The 17,979-nt window shown below is 48.1% G+C and overlaps 1 pseudogene; it reads left to right on the forward strand.

Moving 5' to 3' along the window:
- The first annotated feature begins 670 nt into the window (after window positions 1-670).
- On the forward strand, window positions 671-1,214 carry LOC121836757 (annotated as a pseudogene).
- The last annotated feature ends 16,765 nt before the right edge of the window (window positions 1,215-17,979 follow it).

Consider the following 17,979-nt stretch of genomic DNA (forward strand, 5'->3'; position numbering starts at 1 on the left):
TGACAGGTAGTGATGATAACTGCCTTACCTAGAACTATACATGCTTTGAACCTGACGTCATCCCGACAGCTCTACAGCCAGCAGAAGAGAAAAGGGGAGGGAGGAACTCCACACTTAACTGGACTCTCTTTTGTGTGTCCCAAGATGATAGAAGATTAACCCGTCACTCAAAATTCACACAAAAGCAGCTTTGGGGTTAGTTGCGGTGGCCCGATCGCTGGCCTGCTTCGACCGCTTTGGTTGCTGGAACAGCTAGGGCATCCTGACGACGTCTGCCTCGCCACAGCTTTGCTCATCCCGAGATAAACTACATCACAATTGCACCGGATGTGACGTGCTCTCAGCTGGCTGCTCTCCGAGCACTTGCCAGTGAGGGCTGTTTATAACGAAAAACACAGGCGTCATTTTCAAAATACAAATGTGCAATTGTCATTTACGGGTATTGTGGATCATATTCAGCCTATTTCTGAACACGATGGGTATATTTCAACTGCCGTTGAAGTATTCTTTTAAAGAGAACAGCGTTAATATCATACATTTCCTTCTCTGACTCTGCAGGTGACAGCGGCTATGCCTTGGAGCCTTCGCTATCACCCCTGTCCCTGGATTCCACGCGACCTCCACCGCTTGCGGCCGGTAAAATAAGGCACATTCTTCGATAAGGTCCGTTGTGGAGCGCTGCATTGGGCTGTTGAAAAGCAGATTCCAGTGTCTGCAAAGGCACCGGACTCTGTACTATCATCCAACAACAGCCACCGTCATTATGTCGGTGTGTGCAGTGCTCCACAATATCTGCCTTTCATCGAGGGAGCCAGACTGTGACCCTGACGAGCCAGGGTTGAAGTCTGGGCCAAGCTTAGAGGGGTCAGTGGCGGATGACAAGAGGCAGGCTCCTGCCCACCCTCGGGTCAGCCTCTCAGACATGGGCAGGGCTTTAAGGCAGCGCCTTGTTGCCCAGTTCCGAACCCATGACAGCCGTGCCTCCCCGGAGCCCCACGCAAGCCACGATGGCAGTTGCGCCCACCAGGGACACCACCAGTGCCAAGGAGTCCGTCGCCACAACGGAAGTCCCGCTCATCAGGGACACCATCGGCGACAATGAGCCCCTCATCTTCCTCGCCACGGTGGCGCTCCCGCACACCAGGGATGCCACCGGCGACAGCGAACCCCTCGTCGTCCTCACCTCGACTGACGCCCTCGCCACCAGAGAAGCCTCCCCCCCCCCGTGGCAGTATGTGCTTCACTTGTTGCTCCACAGTCATGGCCGTCCATAAGCTCCACAGTGTCAACTCCAACGCTTTTCGCAGTTCATCGCACAGCCACCGTGTTACCTTTACAGACATGTAGAACTGCCTCCGAAAAGTTATTCGGTGCATCACGGTGATGTTGATAGAGCTTTTTTTAATTTGCAAGCAGGGTGCATAAAATGCCTGGAACAATAACCGAAGGTTTTGTAGGGTTATGTAGCTAGCCAACAGGGCATCTCGCTCGCCCTTGCAGGAAACGGATAACTCAATGAGGCTACTGGTGAGACCCGTTTTGCTTCTTTTACTGCAATATATTGTTTGTATCGGGTTTGGACATCGATTCATTTTCTCTACACTTCCATTGCCCTGTTCCATTTTACAATCTATTATGGTTACCACAGGGCCAGGTGTATTACTCAGTGATCTCATATTGGATTTGTGTCAGTTTGAATGTATAAAGAAGACAACAAGCAGTGTCTTTGAAAGTGCTTTCTTGTTTTTACAACAATGCCGTAACATGAAAAATAAACATGTTTGAAAGCACAGGTTGCAATACTTTCTTTAAAATTGAGCATGGACTATTAAACACCGTATAAATTCTTTGTCATTATCCAGGATATATCACAGACATTATTTCACACTACACTTCACTTAATTCAGCACACTGCCATTTCGTGTGTGTTTTGTCACACATGGAAGCATGACAGATTCCATAGTAGAAGCATGTTGAGATCAACAATGATATAAGAAAACAAACAAACGAAAAACACAGGGACACAGACGAAGGAAACAGGACAAAATGCACTCTTAACTGAAGTTTATTGAAAATTTAACTTTAGTTGAGAGTACACCTTGTCCTGTTTCCCTTCGGCTGCGTCCCTGTGTTGTTTTTTTTTTTGTTTCTTTTTTCGGCGCTTTTTCTGTTTGCAATGAACGAACTGGCCCAAATCTCCACTTTGTTTCGATAAAAGAAAAATGGCAAACCCGGAGGCCAGTTTCAGGCGAGTGGCAAGTTATGGCTAGAGTGCAGACCTCTTGGTTTCAAATAAAGAAAACCCGGGAGCGCCCAGGGCCGAGTCCTCGCCCACCAGCGGCAAAATGCGTAAGTATGATGACGCCAGCGAGCGCACCCGGGCGCCTCCGCCCCCTGTTTGCCTGCGGGTAAAGGAAGTAATTCAATAGCTTGGTCCACACTCTGAGTAAACTACGCAAGTTACCTCGCCTGTTTCGCCAGCTCCGTAGCCCGCGCCCGCGCCTTCGACACCCGCATGGCCCAGTAGCGTTTCCAACCTTCCGGCTCCTTCCTTGGAGGACCGAGGAACTTGAGCCGGGAGGTTAGCTCGTTCCAGAGACGAACTTTGTCGTCTCTGGACAGCGCCGGGCTCAGCTCAGTTGCGCCGCGTATCAGAGAGGCCACATCCTCCCGTTTCTTGAGCAGTCATGAGCGCCAGTAATTTGAACTAGGCGCTCATCCGCGTCCCGCATGTTGTTCTAACCTTTTATGCGAGTTTACTCCATCTGATATTTTCTGGAACCGCTAGAAAATCAGTTGTTCATTTCAATAGAACACGTGTATTTTTTTAGTTTGACAAGTTTCTTTAAAAAAGAGCCGATGTGAAGGTCGCCGCCGCAAGGGATTGGCTGCCATCGCTTGACTAAAAGCAGAAAATGCCTTTCCGGTTGCCGGAGAAACGGACGCTTGCGTAGGGAATAGGTTCCAGATAGGTACCGCCGAGAAAGCGTAGGTACGGCAGGGGGACAGCGTAGCTACTTCCGCTCTTCGATGGTTGGCTCTTGACGCCTCTCAAGTGAGTGACAGACGTCAATCTTGCCATGTCGTCACGGCGTCAAAGAGGGCGGTTTCGCGGTGCGCGCCGTTGCTTGGTTACGCTCCTCCTGCCGGTACGTCACTTCTGTTTCTAGTTTCTCGAAAGTCCAACATAGGTCCCCAGATCTCAGCGTCGACGCACATTCCAAGCGGCGAACATTTTCACTGTGCACTCCTTCAGCTGCACGGCGATGTGATTTGACCGCGGTAGGTCCCAGAAAGGGTCGCCAAGCTGAACACCACGCAATTTTACGTAACACAGAGCTTCGAAAACACCACGTCGACCTTGCTGCGCCAGTCGAGGCAACCGCCATCTTGAAACTGGCGCTCTCGTTCGGTCCGAGATCTCTCGAGAGCGTCCCTCAAGGCCCGCTAGCCAGCAACGCGAAATCCCCAGCGTTGCGTGCGTACGCAATACGCTAGCCCTTTTATTGCGTTCTGCGCATGCACACGCACGACCCGCAATTTCCTTGCGTACGCAAAGCTATAGCGTACGGTCCACTAAAACTGTCTAATAAAGCGGGGCCCATCGCGCTAAACCCATCAAGGTGTCCTGTCTCGCTCGGTAACGAGGTAAACGTGCAGTACCGGCGGCTACAAGGCTCTACCGTTCCAGGTTTGTCTTCCAACGTACAGTTCGAAGAGTTGTCGCCTAATGACCCTGCGTCCTGGCCACAGTATATCGAGCGCCTGGAATTATTTTTCGTGGTGAACAACGTAACCACGGCAGAGAAGAAACGAGCCGTTCTGTGTAGCGTCTACGAGGCTCCGCGACATACGCCATCTTGCTCTCTTTGTGTTTGCCGAGCTCGCCAGCCGTAACACCGTATAAGTAGATAAAACAAAAGCTCCAGGAGCACTTGATCCCTCAACCGTCGGTGGCTTTCATATGTTTCCAGGGACCCTATGTTGCGCTTTTTGGACTCCGACGGTGACTAGGTAGAAGGAAGTGACGTCACGACACAGCAAACACAGATTGGATGTTGGCAGAAGAAAACAAAATCAACATCCAGTCTGCGTTTGCTGCGTTGTTGACGCCACTTCCTTCTCCCTAGTCGCCGTGGGAGTCCAAAAAGCGCAACATAGGGCCTCTGTTCTTCAGACGCGACGAATGTCCAGTGCAGAGTCGTGTATTGGGAGAGTTTGGCCAATTGGCGGAGCAAAGGCCGCCGCCAGCGCCGGATATTCCCCCCACGCTTAGAGCGTAAACTAAATTTGTGACACAGCGTCGACCAATTAGGAGACCGCGACGTCACAATATTGCAAACGACATTTAAAGCGTGAAATAGAAGCGTTCAATCTCGGCCTCTCTACTCCATCTCACAAATGTCGGCAGTGAAGACTAAGGCACAGGCGCGTGAGCCTAGCTCAGCAAAACGCTTTTATTTGTACGAGAACTCGTGCATAGGAGGCGCTTTCCAAAGCCACGCGCTCGTGCCAATGCCTTTGTCTGCACTGCCGAAGTTTGTTCGCTCTGGGACGGCTTGCTGGAACAGCGTCCCGAGACTGGCTGAAAGAAAGCAGTGCAAAGGGTGGGGCGCGCGAGCGTCTTGATACGCGGAGTCCCGCTCGGTTGGTGCGCTGGCTTTGGCAGTGCTTTCTTTCCCCGTCTCAGTTGAGACGCTGTTTCTAGCAAGTCGGCCCTGGTTTGGAGCGCACGTTCGTTTATTCTACACTTGAATACTGGGTCGCTAAACTCGTCAAGCACAACTTTGTGCCCGAAGTTTGCGGAACGCGCTAATTGGACTCTCGCGACGCTGAAATCGCGCCGAGCGAGGTGTCAATCATTCGAACGCCCATTTCTTTGAGTGATGCAGAATGTAGCAAAGTTAATCGAGGCGCGCGTGCGGCGCGTGAGGGGCACGAGGAGCCCGCTGATTGAACTGCTTCGCCGATGACGTAGCGCCCATTTGTCCCTACATCCCTACGCCAAGCTAAATTTAATGCTTTGCAGATTGTCCCTAGGCGACCTGCTGACGCTCAAAATCCCTCCGAAGTTTGTGTAAAAAAAAAACCTCGTTTGTCGAAGTTGTCGCTGACGTCAAATTGGCGTTTCCGAACTTTGCGAGACCGTGGTTTGAGCTCGCGATCTTCGCTTCGGATCGAGGCGAAGTTAAACTTTGTCAACATGGAGGTGCCGTACGCTGCGGCCGAGTTTATTTTTCGCCACCGTCGGCGTCGCTACTGAGACCACCGAGCACTCCTTCCAACTCCCCGACGACGACTTTCGGCGACAGTACCACGGCTATCGAAAGCCGTTGTGCGTTGACTCTGCAACGAGCTTCGTTCGGCGCCCGGACTTCGAGGCGGCGGACAATTGCGTCTACCATGACCGTGGAACAACAAGTTCTCTGCGCGCTCCGGTTCTTCGGAACCGGTAGCTTTCAAGGCATGGTGGCGACTCACGACCACCTGTCAGTCTCCCACATGACTGTGAGCCGGGCTGTCAGAATTTTTGCGGCTGCCATCGTTTTTTTTTCTCTAATATCCGAAGAGGTACTAATAAGCTGGTATACAATTCAGAATGTTGGGAAACAAAAAAGAACCGGGGTAATTCTTGGGTGGGGTCAAGTCCCCCGGCAGCCGGCAGAATTGTTTCTCCGAAATTCTACTGGCAGTCGTCACTCATTGGCGGTCAAATCAGTTCATCGAACGACGAGTCATCGACAGATCGTTTTATCGGCACGCGATGTAATCACATGAAAGAGATTTTCTTCCGTTAACCATTCTCACACCTTTTTACATGTAAGTGTGGTGTCCCATAACTAACACCCAAATAAGTGTAGTGATGGACCTTATAAAAGAAATGTAAACCTCACACCTTCAAAAATGTGTGATTTTTTAAACATGTTTCTTAAAACGTGTGATAATGAACTACACCTTTTTATAAAGATGTAAAACTACAATACCCCTTCTCGTCAGGCACGTAGCCAGGGGGGGGGGGGCATAAGGCCCGCCCCCCCCCCCCCAAATCTTCCATTTTGCTGGGGCCTCCTCTCCCCCCTCCCCCTCATAAAGCACTTTGTCATGGGCGCCCCCCCTCCCCCCTTAAACAAAATTCTGGCTACGTGCCTGCTTCTCGTCAAGGTGTAATTACCACAGTACATTTCTTTCTTGGGGTGTACACAGTGGTCCGGGACCCAATAATATGACTGAATAGGCTCGGCAACACCCGTGGAACGATGATGGGCTCGGCAACACCCGTGGAACGACGAAGGCTAAACTGTTGCTCTTCGTCATACATAACCTGAATCAGCCGGAATACATGGTCCATTCCCAGCCAAGCCCGCCCAACCGCCTGGAGCGAGAAAAGCCACCAGCGCTATCTTCGAATCTGCTGCGCCGGATTATTTGCATTTCGCCACGGTAACACCATCGACAACGACAGCATCGGCGACAAAAGACCGTGCGCTTCGACAGTTTGACTATGGGCTCGGCAACACCCGTGGAACGATGAAGGCTAAACTGTTGCTCTTCGTCATACAGACCCTGAATCAGCCGGAATACATGGTCCATTCCTAGCCAAGCCCGTCCAACCGCCTGGAGCGAGAAAAGCCATCAGCGCTATCTTCGAATCTGCTGCGCCGGATTATCTGCATTTCGCCACGGTAACACCATCGACAACGACAGCATCGGCGACAAAAGACCGTGCGCTTCGACAGTTTGACTATGGGCTCGGCAACACCCGTGGAACGATGAAAGCTAAACTGTTGCTCTTCGTCACACAGATCCTGAATCAGCCGGAATACATGGTCCATTCCTAGCCAAGCCCGCCCAACCGCCTGGAGCGAGAAAAGCCATCAGCGCTATCTTCGAATCTGCTGCGCCGGATTATCTGCATTTCGCCACGGTAACACCATCGACAACGACAGCATCGGCGACAAAAGACCGTGCGCTTCGACAGTTTGACTATGGGCTCGGCAACACCCGTGGAACGATGAAAGCTAAACTGTTGCTCTTCGTCATACAGATCCTGAATCAGCCGGAATACATGGTCCATTCCCAGCCAAGCCCGCCCAACCGCCTGGAGCGAGAAAAGCCATCAGCGCTATCTTCGAATCTGCTGCGCCGGATTATCTGCATTTCGCCACGGTAACACCATCGACAACGACAGCATCGGCGACAAAAGACCGTGCGCTTCGACAGTTTGACTATGGGCTCGGCAACACCCGTGGAACGATGAAGGCTAAACTGTTGCTCTTCGTCATACAGATCCTGAATCAGCCGGAATACATGGTCCATTCCCAGCCAAGCCCGCCCAACCGCCTGGAGCGAGAAAAGCCACCAGCGCTATCTTCGAATCTGCTGCGCCGGATTATCTGCATTTCGCCACGGTAACACCATCGACAACGACAGCATCGGCGACAAAAGACCGTGCGCTTCGACAGTTTGACTATGGGCTCGGCAACACCCGTGGAACGATGAAGGCTAAACTGTTGCTCTTCGTCATACAGATCCTGAATCAGCCGGAATACATGGTCCATTCCTAGCCAAGCCCGCCCAACCGCCTGGAGCGAGAAAAGCCATCAGCGCTATCTTCGAATCTGCTGCGCCGGATTATTTGCATTTCGCCACGGTAACACCATCGAGAACGACAGCATCGGCGACAAAAGACCGTGCGCTTCGACAGTTTGACTATGGGCTCGGCAACACCCGTGGAACGATGAAAGCTAAACTGTTGCTCTTCGTCATACAGATCCTGAATCAGCCGGAATACATGGTCCATTCCCAGCCAAGCCCGCCCAACCGCCTGGAGCGAGAAAAGCCACCAGCGCTATCTTCGAATCTGCTGCGCCGGATTATCTGCATTTCGCAACGGTAACACCATCGACAACGACAGCATCGGCGACAAAAGACCGTGCGCTTCGACAGTTTGACTATGAGCTCGGCAACACCCGTGGAACGATGAAAGCTAAACTGTTGCTCTTCGTCATACAGATCCTGAATCAGCCGGAATACATGGTCCATTCCCAGCCAAGCCCGCCCAACCACCTGAAGCGAGAAAAGCCACCAGCGCTATCTTCGAATCTGCTGCGCCGGATTATCTGCATTTCGCCACGGTAACACCATCGACAACGACAGCATCGGCGACAAAAGACCGTGCGCTTCGACAGTTTGACTATGGGCTCGGCAACACCCGTGGAACGATGAAGGCTAAACTGTTGCTCTTCGTCATACAGACCCTGAATCAGCCGGAATACATGGTCCATTCCTAGCCAAGCCCGTCCAACCGCCTGGAGCGAGAAAAGCCATCAGCGCTATCTTCGAATCTGCTGCGCCGGATTATCTGCATTTCGCCACGGTAACACCATCGACAACGACAGCATCGGCGACAAAAGACCGTGCGCTTCGACAGTTTGACTGTGGGCTCGGCAACACCCGTGGAACGATGAAAGCTAAACTGTTGCTCTTCGTCATACAGATCCTGAATCAGCCGGAATACATGGTCCATTCCCAGCCAAGCCCGCCCAACCGCCTGGAGCGAGAAAAGCCATCAGCGCTATCTTCGAATCTGCTGCGCCGGATTATTTGCATTTCGCCACGGTAACACCATCGACAACGACAGCATCGGCGACAAAAGACCGTGCGCTTCGACAGTTTGACTATGGGCTCGGCAACACCCGTGGAACGATGAAGGCTAAACTGTTGCTCTTCGTCATACAGATCCTGAATCAGCCGGAATACATGGTCCATTCCCAGCCAAGCCCGCCCAACTGCCTGGAGCGAGAAAAGCCATCAGCGCTATCTTCGAATCTGCTGCGCCGGATTATCTGCATTTCGCCACGGTAACACCATCGACAACGACAGCATCGGCGACAAAAGACCGTGCGCTTCGACAGTTTGACTATGGGCTCGGCAACACCCGTGGAACGATGAAGGCTAAACTGTTGCTCTTCGTCATACAGATCCTGAATCAGCCGGAATACATGGTCCATTCCCAGCCAAGCCCGCCCAACCACCTGGAGCGAGAAAAGCCACCAGCGCTATCTTCGAATCTGCTGCGCCGGATTATCTGCATTTCGCCACGGTAACACCATCGACAACGACAGCATTGGCGACAAAAGACCGTGCGCTTCGACAGTTTGACTATGAGCTCGGAAACACCCGTGGAACGATGAAAGCTAAACTGTTGCTCTTCGTCATACAGATCCTGAATCAGCCGGAATACATGGTCCATTCCCAGCCAAGCCCGCCCAACCGCCTGGAGCGAGAAAAGCCACCAGCGCTATCTTCGAATCTGCTGCGCCGGATTATCTGCATTTCGCCACGGTAACACCATCGACAACGACAGCATCGGCGACAAAAGACCGTGCGCTTCGACAGTTTGACTATGGGCTCGGCAACACCCGTGGAACGATGAAAGCTAAACTGTTGCTCTTCGTCATACATATCCTGAATCAGCCGGAATACATGGTCCATTCCCAGCCAAGACCGCCCAACCGCCTGGAGCGAGAAAAGCCACCAGCGCTATCTTCGAATCTGCTGCGCCGGATTATCTGCATTTCGCCACGGTAACACCATCGAGAACGACAGCATCGGCGACAAAAGACCGTGCGCTTCGACAGTTTGACTATGGGCTCGGCAACACCCGTGGAACGATGAAAGCTAAACTGTTGCTCTTCGTCATACAGATCCTGAATCAGCCGGAATACATGGTCCATTCCCAGCCAAGCCCGCCCAACCGCCTGGAGCGAGAAAAGCCACCAGCGCTATCTTCGAATCTGCTGCGCCGGATTATCTGCATTTCGCCACGGTAACACCATCGACAACGACAGCATCGGCGACAAAAGACCGTGCGCTTCGACAGTTTGACTATGAGCTCGGCAACACCCGTGGAACGATGAAAGCTAAACTGTTGCTCTTCGTCATACAGATCCTGAATCAGCCGGAATACATGGTCCATTCCCAGCCAAGCCCGCCCAACCGCCTGGAGCGAGAAAAGCCACCAGCGCTATCTTCGAATCTGCTGCGCCGGATTATCTGCATTTCGCCACGGCAACACCATCGGCAACGACAGCATCGGCGACAAAAGACCGTGCGCTTCGACAGTTTGACTATGGGCTCGGCAACACCCGTGGAACGTTGAAGGCTAAACTGTTGCTCTTCGTCAAACAGGTTGGTGAACCAAAACCGTTTTATTGTTTTAAGAGCGACTGTATTTGCCTTGTAGTCCTGCCGAGCCCACAGGCATTCCTGACACCTCTTTGGAAATTGCTGCTTCTGACATTATGTGGTGATGAAGAGTCTAATCCAGTTCCGCTGGCCAAGGCCCAAAGTCAAGAACTTCTGCTGAGTATTCATGGAAATTGTAACAAAACTTGAAACTGGAAAATCTGCTTTGATAAATCAAGTAAAAGAACTGAACGAAAAGCATACGGACAAGCTTTTAACAAGTCTAGCCTCCCGGGTCACCAGCCTAGAGGTTGATCTGGCTACAGTAAAATCGAATCCTGGGACGGTTCACACCGAGGGCGCCAACGCTGCTATCACAGAGTCTCCTCTGATACAATTGGAAGCACGTTGTGACGACGCAGAGAGCCGAGCACGCCGGTCTAACTTACTATTTTATGGTCTGGAGGATAAGGAATCAGAAATTTGGGCTGGAGTCAGAGCAGATTATCCGAACTATGTGTGCCGAAAACCTTGGCATTGGGCTAGGCGACTTCGCCGTAGACAGAGCACATCGTCTAGGCCAATTCGACCCCAACAAATGTAGGCCCATTATTGTAAAGTTCTGCTTTTTCAAAGATAAACAGGCCAACTGAAGGGTACTAACCTATCTGTTGGTGAAGATTTTCCGGTAAACATAAGAACTGCTAGGAGGAAACTGCTCGCGTACGTGAAACCCAGAAACTGTCGATTTAAGCTTCGATATGATAACGTCTACGTAGATAACGCCTGTTTCGTTTATGATCACTCTAACCAATGTGTAACTGCCAAGGGCGAATAGCAACCCAAGAGTAAAAAATATGTTTCTTCCGCCCCTTCTGCGTCGTCATCTAAACGAACCGAAGATTCGTTCTACGCTTACTCTGTTCTATTTACGAACATACGAAGTGTATTATCTAAACGCGATGCTTTGTATTCTCTAATCCACTCAACGCAAGCTGACATAGTTCTTTTAACCGAATCATGGCTCACCCCCGAGTTTCGTGACTCTAAAGTTTTCCCCTCGTGTATGAATTTCAATTTGTATAGATGTGATAGAATGTGCAAACGGGGTGGGGGAGTACTGATAGCTGTGAACAACCGCCTGACGGTATCACGAGTGACTACTGCACCGGGCTTAGAAATGGTTTGCTTATACCTTTCATCACATTCTTTTCAAACAGTCATTGGCCTCTGCTACAGACCACCTGACAGTAATAATGCCTTTGTACTTTTATTACAAGAGTGTCTCAGTGATATATCCTTAAAATTTCCTAAAGCAACACTTATACTTTTAGGTGATTTTAACTACCCCTCCATCGACTGGAATAAGTTAACAGCAAATGACAATGAATCAAGACATTTCATCAATATGTGTTGGGATTTCAACTTTACACAACTGATTAGTAGGCCAACTCGAAACACTGATCACAGTAGCAACATACTTGATATTTGCTTATCTGCGGATCCAAGTGTGATCAACAACCTTTCACTGCTGACTGGGCACAGTGACCACCTCGTTGCACATTTTAACTTTTCGTTTCCTATTCTGCGCAAATGTATTCTTCATAAACAAATAAGGGATTACAACAAAGCCGACTACAAGTCTATTAACGCTGAACTAGAGTCATTTTTGTGTGTTTTTCAGGGAGGCGTTCCGTAGTTAATCAATTGAGAAAAACTGGCTCCGTTTTAAAAATAGATTGTCATTCCTTGCGAATAAATACGTGCCTTTGGTGAACATCAAGATAGATAGTCAGAACCCCTGGTATACTAAAGCAATCAAGCGAATAGCCAATAAAAAGAAAAGATTATTGAAGCGTGCTAAACAGAAGCCCTTAAACAAAGAGATACAAAGTAAATATGAAGAATGCGAAAAATTTATATAGATATGAAATTACAAAAGCCAAATCAAAATTTTACGGTACCGACCTATTAACCGACAAACCCAAACAGTTCTGGAACGTAATCAATCCTAAGCCGTTCACCCCTCTTGCTCTCACCAGTGACGAAGGTCTAGTTCTCTCCGACGACCAGTGTGCTGATTGCCTAAACAACTATTTTTGTTCCGTGTTCACTAACGAAAAAAATCTTAAAAACATTCCGCTACTTCCTGCCCTTACTCATCCGTCCATGGAAACCATTGCCATCGACTATTCTGGGGTTATCAACGGTATTGAAAATCAGAAACTTTCCTCGAGTTCTGGCGATGACCTCATCAACTCAAAAATATTAAAAAAATACGAAGCATGCATCATCTCTGTTTTAAACCGACGTTTTCCGTGAATCCCTTTCGACAGGTATCGTCCCTCATGACTGGAAAATTAGCCGCGTCATCTCATAAGTCTGGAAACCGAAATTCGCCCTTAAATTATCGCCCAATATCACTGACCAACATTCCTTCAAAAATCTAGGAACATATCATATTTTCTAATGTTAGGAGATATATCGAATCGAACGGCCTTCTTACCATAAACCAACACGAATTCAGAAAAGAATTGTCATGCGAGACCCAACTCCTCGAATTTGTACATAAAATTCATTCCAATTTGGAACATAAACAACAAACTGACGCTATCTTTCTTGACTTTTCGAAGGCCTTCGATAGAGTACCACATAACCGCCTTATATTGAAACTTCGCCGATTAAAAATTGACCACTTCATTACTACTTGGTTTTCTTAATTTCTTTCTGATCGCTGTCAACATACCGTTGTTAATAACTCAGCATCACCCAAAATGAGCGTAACATCTGGCGTTCCTCAAGGGAGTGTGCTCGGACCACTCCTTTATTTTAATCTACATCAATGAACTCCCTCTTTGTGTTTCTTCGACCATCCGCCTTTTCGCAGACGACTGCGTAATCTACCGTACTATCTCGAGCACCAGCGACTATTCATCATTGCATACTGACTTGTTATCCATTGCAAAATGGTGTGATAAATGGCAGATGTCACTAAACCTAGATAAATGCAAAGTACTTACCTTTTCTCGTCTTTTGTCACCGTCTTCTTATAACTACAACATTAACGATATCATACTCGGTTCACCCTCATCTTACAAATATCTTGGTCTTCATATAACCAGCGATCTAACATGGACCACCCACGTCAATCCCATTGCTGCTAAGGCAAACAGCACACTCGGTTTTCTCCGACGGAACATAAGACTCGCACCCCCTAAAGTAAAAAAAATTGCACATCTCACATTAGTGCGCCCAAAACTAGAATATGTTGCATCCATATGGTCTCCGAGGCAAACTTATCTGAAAGACAAACTAGAACGTGTCCAAAAGAAGAGCATTACGATTTATTTATTCTGATTATTCTTTTGACACAAGTGTGTGTGAACTACGTAAACGAGCAAACTTCCCTGAACTCACTTTAAGGCGGAAAATATTTCGTTTGACACTGTTTTATAAGATTTACCACCATAACCCAACAATTAGAAATGAACTATTTTCTCCTCCCACTTCTTTTTTTCCGAGATTCGATAACAGCTGTAAAATACAACCCATATATGCATCCACGACTTCTTACGCTAACTCTTTCATACCTTTTACAATTAATGAATGGAACGCTTTGCCTAACAACATAGTCACAGCTCACAATTTTTTTTTTTTTTTAGAATCCACAATGAACTAGCACTTTTTAAACATAAGTGTATGTAAACTTTTTGGCATGTTTTGTTTGAATATTTTGTTGATTCTTTTTGTTTTGTTGTTCATGAGTGTATAGGCTTTATATGCGTTTTTTTTATTTTCCTACAAATATGAGGTGCCCATCCCTTGTATAATGCCCTGTTTAGGACCTTCAGGATACTAATAAAAAAATTAATAAATAAACAAATAAATTACACAAACGAGTCGCCGAAACAGCACGTTGCTTCTTGGCGAGTGTCGAGGCAATTTCGGCCGAAAACCGGCTTCAATATTGGCCGGATGTACGCTTTTGCGCCTCGTCCCGACATCCGGCAGGTATGGGTGTACCAATGGAAATAAACGATTTATGTCTAATAGCACTGGCACCATTGATTTCTTAGGAGGACAGACCGCGGATAGAGGCCTGTATTGCTGGGGTCGAGCGGCACCACCGACAGTCATCGCTTGACGCGATTTTATGCATGCTATAGGAGAAACGGAAAAACTCAATTTTATTACGTTAGTAGGTTGTTCTCTACCATGAAACTTATATCGTGTTTCCGCAAATAACAGTTAATATTGTGGGCAAGAATATTAAACGCGTTTGAATACCAATCTTGTTTAACTAAATGTTGTGTGGTTGAGGGTCGAGGGCGACTTTGTTGGGTGTTAACTGTTATGTGTTTAATGAGACAAGGGCTGCCGAGAGTTATTGTGGAGTCATCCGTGATTTCGGAGTCATCAAAGCTCAGCAAACGATAAGTTAGAAGGCCTTTACTGGGGACATTCGCATCGTTTTAACCGCTTGTACATAGTACTTCATGGTGAAAGCTTTTTCTTTGAACTGCTGTGGGGGCTTCCGTGGCAAACTGAAACTCGGAGCGTGCCGTTCAGTCGCTGAACGTGCCATTTATTTAGCAACCGAAGCAAGCGACGTCGGTAAAGTTAATGGCGCTCCGGCCGATTCTTTTATCGATGTTCAAACGCTTAACAAATGCCTATTTGAGCTCCAAGAACCCGTCATAATCATCGCAGCACGTCATAAAATGCTCGCCCTCCAGCACCGCGTACAAGCTTCCAATTTTTGCGTGTTTCTCCCTTAGAATTGCCTGTATTGCCTCATGGTGTAATAGGCCAAAACAGGGATGGGCAAAATACATGCAAATATATATCGAAATACAAATACAAAATACTTCGTCAAAAATGTATTTAATTACAAATCTCATTACATTTCCAAAAAAGCATTTAAATACAAGATACAAATACAACCAAATGTATTTGGTCTCCTCCAAATACTTTTCCAAATACATTCCTCAAAATTTGCGTCAGCGACTTCGGGGCACCTGCAACGGGTTTCTGGGTATCTTATTTTAATTTTGTATAGCACACTAGGGAGTTAGTGTGCGAGGCTCTAGTAACGTAATAAAAATATAATCACAAAAAAATTAATCAGCTTGGACGTAATAGGTGAAAAAAGTAAAGAGCTTGAAGCAGCTTTTTTTTGGCGATTACATTTTGGTATAGACCAACAAAGAACCGAGACGACCAAGACGCGCAGCACTAGCTAGAGAATTTTTTATTGTTGCACCTCGCATCAGTTACGAAAATCTGGACGACCCGCGCATTTAGGATGTTCCAGGCAAAAATATCGATGGAAATCAGGCTGGAAAGCATCCCAAGTTTTCACAGGCACTTATTTAGCCAGTCTGCCAGTGAGCGTCGATTTCGTCACTATTCTTGCCCTGGACTAGCACCGTAATCACAAAGTCACTAAACGCTTGTGATTGATTGAGAGACACGGCATTCGGTGCAGAGCGTAGTTCTCTTACTGCTCTGGACAGTGACAAAAAATTTGAGGGATGTATTTTCGCCCACAAAATTGTATTTAATTACAATTGTATTTGAAATACCCGTGTTTTAGTATTTAAATACACACGTCAAATACATTACCCAATTTGTACTTTAATACAAATGCAAAATACACAAAGTATTTGAGATACGTATTTCAAATACTTGTATTTGGAATACTACCCATCCCTGGACCAAAACAACAAGGACGAGAACCAAGGGAGAACTATACTCCGCGACAACTTTTCTTGGCAATGCAGTGGAAGGTACAGGCCCGCGTCCCCTCTCCCATTTAGAGTGTACGAAGGCTCTCCCCCTCTCCCCGGAAATGGAGGAGGAGGAGAGCATGCGTACACTCAAAATGGGAGAGGAGACGCGGGACGTACCTTCCACTGCATTGCCAAGAAAAGTTGTCGCCGAGTATAGACCTTTGCAAAAAGAGCGCTCTGGCCGCCGCCATTTTGCGAATCGAGCGACCCCTATCAGCCAGAAATTTCTAGCACCCGCCTGAGCTGTGGCAACCCGGTCAGCGTGACTCCCCACCTGCATTTTGCATTCGGAGTTCGCCGGCTTTTCTTGGAAGTTTTTACTTTATTCGCCTGTTCAGGAAGCTTACCCTTTGTATGTTATCTTCCACTGTGAGAACCAGATAGAACCAGAGAATACCAGGGCTCGTAGCCTGCTCGGCCTTCGCAGGAAACGAACGAAGAGAGCGAACGTCAAGCAGCACGCGACGCAGGCAATTCGACGTTCTTGGAGGATTATTTCCGTTGAGATAATCTTCAAAAAGCCTTCCCGGCTTTGTTCCGGGTTTTCGCGAAAAATAGCTGATAGGGTCGGGTCCGGGGTGTGGGGACAGAATAGACACGTTCGTTCATTTACTTTGAAGCTGTGCAAAAAAGCTGCTCTCTTTTACATGTTCCCCAAAACACGCCGGATTCCGTCCGATTGTCGTGAAGTGACTATCGTCGACACTGTATATTGGATATGCTGTGTTATTTGAGACCATTCTCAAATCCTGTTCGGAAACGCGGCACCGTGGGGTACGTACAATATATATTGTTCGATTGATGAGACTCATTGAACTTCATGTTGTGGGCGGGGAATATCCATGCAGTTCGGATATCGTGTGTGGTCAAATATTTTGACCTACATAGATTGACACGGCTGAGTGTACGGTGCCGTAAAATGATGAACATAAAATGAAACAAACATTCCAGTTGCATTTGTTCTGTCGCGCACGGACTCACCAAAATAGCTTTAATTTCTTTGTTTTTGTTCCCAAAAATAGAGCACCGCTTTTTTAAATACCTCTATAAATTATGCTCGCCACAGAACACAAAATAAGAAAAGAAAACGCGGCAATTCAGCCGCTACCAGCGTCCGGAATTGCGCCTACGCAGGCTGCCACAGCCTACTGACGAGAAACTCCACAGCTCAGCGCAGTCGGGCAACACTGCCGTACACTCTCGAAACCAGGGACGCGCGCTGTAAATCGCTTCGTTCGAGACTGCCGCTGGAAAGGTCTATAGACAGGACGCGGCGTATTGCCTGTCGTCAAGCAATGGCCGCCGGTGAGGCCAGTGACGGGCTCCCGATTCGCGATCCAGACTTGCACTGTGAGAGTTCTAATGCATTACACCCGCGGAGTGCCGCACGGAGAACAGGCCCCGAACGAACTTGCCGAATGCACCGAGTGCAGACTGATGCTGTCGCCATAGATGTTGTAGAAAAGTACCGACCTCAAACCGAAACTGGCGCCTTTTTGTTCGACGTGATGGGTTGGAATGCGAGAGTGCCCGGTCGCTGCCATCGTTTGTCTATAAACGTTGGTTGCTGCAACGTGGAACTTACATTTGCGATGACTTCCAATTAAGACACTCGGCTGTCAAAGATATCTACAGACGGCGTAAGTTTCCGAAACCAGCTGACTATAAAGCAGCATACATTTGAGAAAATTGATGGCACTCTACGCGCAAGAGCTTGCTTCGTTTTAAGCATAGCATTATGAGTGAACCACTGAAAGGATACGGCTTAAATCTAGTTCTTTGGAACATCTAGCAATACGCTTCGTAAGACTTTTTATTTCCCTGGTGAGGGCATTGAGAACGAGAGCTTTCTCAAAACAAAATATGACGGGGCAAGATAGCTGCCGTTCAAATGTGACTGCTTGAGTCTCGGGCAACGTCTCCATGTTTAGCGTTCCCGGACGCTGAGTGAATGCGCCATAGGTTTCTGCTGTGGGAGCTTTGTCGAAAAATGTTACAC

This window comes from Ixodes scapularis, unplaced genomic scaffold (assembly GCF_016920785.2).
Source record: "Ixodes scapularis isolate PalLabHiFi unplaced genomic scaffold, ASM1692078v2 PGA_scaffold2__306_contigs__length_199485367, whole genome shotgun sequence".
NCBI lineage: Eukaryota > Metazoa > Arthropoda > Arachnida > Ixodida > Ixodidae > Ixodes > Ixodes scapularis.